Source organism: Bos javanicus, chromosome 25 (genome assembly GCF_032452875.1).
Source record: "Bos javanicus breed banteng chromosome 25, ARS-OSU_banteng_1.0, whole genome shotgun sequence".
In the NCBI taxonomy this organism is placed as follows: domain Eukaryota; kingdom Metazoa; phylum Chordata; class Mammalia; order Artiodactyla; family Bovidae; genus Bos; species Bos javanicus.
Genome location: NC_083892.1, coordinates 20,385,448 through 20,391,750, shown reverse-complemented (window position 1 = coordinate 20,391,750; position 6,303 = coordinate 20,385,448). Strand labels below are relative to the sequence as shown.

The following is a 6,303-nucleotide window of genomic DNA, read 5'->3' as shown; positions in this document are numbered from 1 at the left end:
AGATATGTTGAGAAATCTGCCCCAGGACTATTCTTTGTTGAGCCTCTCCATGTGTCAGTGTTCTGAGAAAGGAGATGAAATTGAAATCTTCCCCTAAGGGTAGCTACTGCTGCTGCTGCTGCTAAGTCGCTTCAGTCGTGTCCGACTCTGTGCAACCCCAGAGATGGCAGCCCAGCAGGCTCCCCGTCCCTGGGATTCTCCAGGCAAGAACACTGGAGTGGGTTGCCATTTCCTTCTCCAATGCATGAAAGTGAAAAGTGAAAGTGAAGTCGGCTCAGTCGTGTCCCACCCTCAGCGACCCCATGGACTGCAGCCTACCAGGCTCCTCCATCCATGGGAGTTTCCAGGCAAGATTACTGGAGTGGGGTGCCATTGCCTTCTCCCAGGGTAGCTACTAGGAAGGCAGAATAATGAAGTGAAGGTCAAGGACTCTGGAGCCAGACTGCCTGTGTCAAATCTAAACCAACCGTTAGGCAAGTTCATCACATCTCTCTGTGACTCCACTGTCCTCTTCTGTAAAATGGACAAATAGTAGCAACCTCACAGCTCTATTTTAAGATGAGGCTTGTTATGGTCTAGTCACTAAGTCATGCCTGACTCTTGTGTCCCCATGGACTGTAGACCACCAGGCTCCTTGTAGGATTTTCCAGGCAAGATTACTGGAGAGGGTTGCCATTTCCTCCTCCAGGGGATTTTCCTGACCCAGGGATCGAACTCAGGTCTCCTGCATTGCAGGCAGATTCTTTACCAACTGAGCTACCAGTCATGTAACAGCAGCAACCTCACTGCTCTATTTTAAGATGATGCATGTAAAATATGTTAAGTAGTTCCTGATATGTGGCTAGTGATAGTAAGTGTTAGCTGTTGATACTATTTATTACTGCTTTCTTACAGAACCCAGAGTTTTTTGCCTTCCAGCTCTTGTTCTACCAGCTTGGATCATTCTGCCATGGAGTTTTAGAATAGATTTCTGTTAAGTTTGGGAGTATGCTAATGACCGAATTGTTCCCTTCCCTCAAGTTCTCCTGTTGCAGCCCTAACTCTCAGAGTGAAGGTATTTGGAGGAAAGGCCTTTTCGGGGGAATTTGGTTTAAATGAGGTCATTAAGGTGAGTGACGTTTGATGGGATTAGTGCCCTTATAAGGGCCTTCCCAGTGGCTCAGTGGTAAGGAATCTACCTGCCAATGCAGGAGATGTGGGTTTGATCCCTGGGTCAAGAAGATCCCCTGGAGGAGGAAATGGCAACCTATTCCAGTATTCTTGCCTGGGTAATCCCATAGACAGAGGAGCTTGGAGGGCTATGTACCATGGGTTGCAAAGAGTCGGACATGACTGAGCAACTGAGCAAAATTTTTACCTTTGTGCAAATGGGAACTAGCATTTATTTAGTTTTAATATGTAATCTCTTCAAAACTTTTTAATAATTCTATGAAGTAGCGATTGTGTCTCCTTTCATTTTCAATATAAAGATCGAGGTTTAATGAAGTTATGCAACTTGAAAAAATTGTATAGCTTGTAAGTGATGGGAATGAGAGTCCAGTCTTTGTTTTTACACCTTTGTTTCTTTATTATCTCAGAACAAAAATTTTTCAAGTTCTAAGCAAGCTGGGTATTCCTCATTTTTAAAAAATAGGCAATGTTTTATTAGCCGCATACTTTTCAACAAAAAAGTTGGGGACACAGATTTGGCTATTTAAATTATTAAAATAAGCAGATTTCTTTTCCCATATTTAAGAGAAAACACATGACATGACTAGAAATATTGAGATGGAAACTGGGTTAAACCAGTTTCCTAAGTCCTTATCCAGTAAGGAGTCAATAAAGGAAAAGATATTTTGAAACTAAAAATTAGGGAAGCCTATACACAATTTAAATGGGGGAGAAGAAAAAAACAAAATAAAGTCAGATTGTTTACATTTTACAGGCTTCAATTAAGCACATAAAACTGTAGTATTTATTTCTCCATGAACTTTTATGAAATTCAGATCACAGCATGTCATTTATATATCTTTGTCTTTCTTCTGATCATCTACACCTTTTGCACAGTTCTTGAAGACAACATCATCATCCCACCTTCTCTTAACTTTGAAGCTGGCCTGAGGCTGGGATGGGCCAGTGGGATTAAGGACAGGGTTTCCACTCAGAGTGTTTTCTATAGGACTCCTTTCTTCTTCAGCTTTTGCTCTTGCTCCTTCCTGGCCTGCTCTTCAGTTTTTTCTGTTTTAATTTTTTCCAGCTCTGCAGGAAGAGCTGCAGTGTCATCACCGTCACTCTCCTCTTCAAAATCTTCATCTTCCTCGTCTGTTAGAGGGTGGTCTACATCAAGCTTGGCTGCGGGAATCTGGTCCAGTGGAGCTTCTTTGACACTGAAGAAGAGGCTGTGTGTTCTCTGGCTGGCGGATCTCTATTTTTATTTTGCAGCAGCAGCTCTCTCTGTGTTCCAGCTCTCTCCTGAAATCACAGATTCACACGTCTTCAGGGGCATCCTGAGTGGTCTGTCTGTATTTTATCTTTGTATGAGAGGGTAGTTCTCTGCTTGAATACTGCTTTGAGCGTTTGTTCAAATCACCTTCACCTTTTCCTCTCCTACCTCTTCTTGCAGGTTCAAAAGCTGGCTGAGCTGCTGTTGTCATCCTTTATGCTTCGGGTTGTCACAGGGAACCTGCAGACTCTTCACCCCTGCCCCACTTGGTGAGGGGTGGCCCTCTGCCGAGTCACCTGCTCACTGTACTCTCCATGGCCACCGGAGACTGGAGAAACTCGTCTGCAGCTCTGGCGCCGCCTCTGCCCACATTGGGTTCTCTGCCTCAACTTCCAAAGGCCCTTTCCGGGCCCCCCCCCCCATAGTCTGGTTTTCTCCTGCCGCTCACTTTGCCCAAGCTCGGATACAGCCTGTGGCCGGAGATCATACAGACAGATCATGCAGACGTCATTATGACTTTCAGCTCCCAGAAACCTCTGCGCCTAGGGCCAAAGGCCAAGACCTGGAAGGTATGCCTCATTATTTAGTTGGAGAAGGAAATGGCTACCCACTCCGGTATTCCTGCCTGGAGAATCCCATGACAGAGGAGCCTGGCGGGCTACAGTTCACAGGGTTGCAAGAGTCGGACACGACTTAGCAACTGAACCACCAACAACCACTGTTTTCTTTGGTTAATGACCCAATGATCTTTACACCAGGTCCACCTCATTCTAGTTAACAGCTGCAAAGTATCTAGATGAACCAGAGATGATTTTATTGTCCCCCTATCGGTGGAGATTTAGGTTATTTCCCAATGTTTCACTTGTATAAAAAATTCTGCAATAAATATCTATATCTATGTAGATAGATATAGACTCATAAATATAGATATTTTTGCATATTTTTGTCAATAGCTCTGTAAAGTAAATTACTAGAACTGGAATTGCTTTCTCAGTGATATGCATTATTTTAAATTTTGCCAGATTTTCCTCTACAGTTTTTGGACCAATTCATAGTTCCCACCAATGGGAATGCTGTTGACAATAACCCCACTGATAATGCACACTATTATTAATCTTTAATCTTTGCCATACCACATGAAAAATTGATATCTCATTGAAAATTTTTTGCATTTATTTTTTATTATTGCTATTATTATTATTTATTGGCCACTTGTATTTTTCTCCTATAATTGGACTACTGGTGTCTTTTCCTCATTTGGGAGAGGGAAATAGCTGTTTATCTATCATGTATATTGAAAAGGTCAATTCAGATAAGGTCAAGAATTATTGAGAATGATGACAAAAGAAACCTCAAATAGAGTCTCTGATCCAAAGAGAAAACAATGACCTCTCACATATGGTTGCTTTGGTTGTGAGAATGGATTCAATCTGGAGCATTCACCTAATTGATGGTCTCAAGGAAGAGCTGACAAGCAGAATACATGCTAAGCATAGGAGGGCTAAGCAAAGAGCATCCTGAGACATGGCAATTGTTAATCCATGTCATGTTGCCTCCCTCACCTCTGCACCTGCCCCAGCAGCTCCAGGGAATGCACCCCTGGTGTGGGAGAAAAATTCAGGGGACAGCCCCTAAGGAAAATGCACAGAGCTATAGCTGTGAAAAGAAGAATCTCTCCGAAAACTGTGGTATCTTAGAACTCAGTGATGAACACTGGAAAACAGACTACAAAATACATGTCCAACCATGTGCCCCTTTCTTCCTGGTAAGGAGTGTTGTCCAGAGTTGGAAGTGGGGGCAAGGGGAAGAGAATGATGAAGAGAGCTCTCTTCCACACTGAGAACAAAACTGATTATTTTTATCCCACTCTTGGAGGCAAGATCAAGCCTTGTACTTGTTCAAAATGCAAATTCCTAGGCTTCAACCGAGATGCATGGGTATCAGAATCTCCAGAGGAAGGGCCCAAGAGCTGTGTGCTTAGCAAGCACTTCAGGTAATGGAGGAAAATTTGCCCAGGGACCCTGGTTCTCAAAGTTGGCTGCAGAGTAGAACCCCAGGAAGGTTCAAAACAAAACCCCCACGCCCCACCCAGAAAGCTTCTAGTTTATTGGTCCGAGATAGAGCCTAGGCCACAGGTTTTGCTGTTTGTTTTCAGCTCTTCTGGTGATCCTACTGGGCAGCTATGTTGAAAACTGCTTGGTTTCCAAAATGGTCAGATGATTGGAATCATATCAGTCTTACCAAACAGCCTGACCAAAATGCAGACTCACAGGCCCCAGCTCTGAAAGATGCTGATGGGACAGGCCTGGAGGAGGTCCTGGGAAAAGGTATAGTTACAAGATCCAGTGGGATAGCTGATTTAGTTAACTCACAAGGTAGAATGATCTCCCAAGAAGACAAGTCCACATCATGTTTTAAGACAGAGAGATAGGATCAAGGAAACAGTAGCACCCCAGAAATAGTGGGAAAATGGCACCCATGTGCATAAGACTGTGGGTGTACCTGTGTGTATATACATGTGTGCATATACGTGTGTCTATATGCGTGTGTGTATACACACGTGTATGTGTGTGTATACATGTGTCTCTGTGTGTCTACATGGGTATGTGTAAACATGTGTGTAACTGTGTGCAGCATGTATCTCTGTGTGTGCATGTGTCTATACATCTGTATGCATGTTGTGTGTGTGTTATGTATGTGTGTGTATGTGGTGAAGGTGGGGGCAGGGAAAGCCCTCTGCCTCTGTGTTACTCCCTGGATTCACCTTGAACCAACAGGTAAGTTGTTGAGTCCCCAGACATTACTCTGTGGAAGAAACACCACAAAGTGGCCTTGGCTAGTTGACAGAATTTCTTTTTTTTCATGCTTTTCTTTTTTCCTTTCCAACCGGTAGCATCACTACTGATATGTGCAAGGCCCCTCCCAGTCCCCTTTTAGCCCCACCCCCTTTCCCACGCCACTGACCACGCAACGCCATGGTTTCAGGATCCGTTTCCTGTTTTTTTCTGTGCAAGGAGTGTGTCTACTGCCGGCTCCTCCAGGCTCTGCCTGTCCTAGTGATGGACACTGAGGAGCCCCACAGTGAGTGTCCTGGGGGGAACATTCCCGCCCGTGTCCCCTCCTCTGGGAGTAGGCTTGCTGGCTTAAAGGATATTCTTGGATGGAGGATCTGCTGTAGCCCTGCCAGGGTGCCCTGCAGCCGGCTGCACACACCACAGGATGGAGCTTCGCGGAACCTCCCTTCCCTGCCTGAGCCTTGTACATCTAGCTTTCCAATTTTGCCTGTCTAGGTGGAGAAGGAAATGGCAACCCACTCCAGTATTCTTGCCTGGAGAATCTCAGGGACGGGGGAGCCTGGTGGGCCGCCATCTATGGGGTCGCACAGAGTCGGACACGACTGAAGCGACTTAGCAGTAGCAGTAGGTGGGAAGTGATCTCTTGTTCTTGTTTAATTGGCATTTCTCTTATTACTAAATGATTTGAACATCTCTCCCCATATGTGTTCGCCTTTTAGATTTCAAATTTTTTTTTATACCAATGTACCTCCTGTGGAATTAGTACTATTAATAAATTGATGTACCTTCCTACTGGGCATCATTTCAGAGGAATCTAGGAGAGCATGGCTCTTCCCACATCTCCTCCCTGACCGTGAGCCTAAGGAGAGGTGGGCTGGCACTGGGGTTCTCTCTAATCAGTTTCCTGTAAGACAGAGACAGAGCTCTTTGCTGGCAGCCAGCCACTTCTGCCAAGCAGCATGAAATATGAAAAGAGGCCTGTGATATCCTTGCATTGTCTAGAGTCATTGCACTAGACCACTTCCCTTGACCAATTTCATGCTCCTTAGCCCATTTTCCCCAAGTATAGACTCACCTCTCTTCTTA

The 6,303-nt window shown here is 44.7% G+C and overlaps 1 pseudogene; it reads right to left on the bottom strand.

The window, feature by feature from the left end:
• Window positions 1-1,805: 1,805 nt before the first annotated feature.
• LOC133237979 (spliceosome-associated protein CWC15 homolog) lies at window positions 1,806-3,279 on the bottom strand (annotated as a pseudogene).
• Between the last annotated feature and the right edge of the window lie 3,024 nt (window positions 3,280-6,303).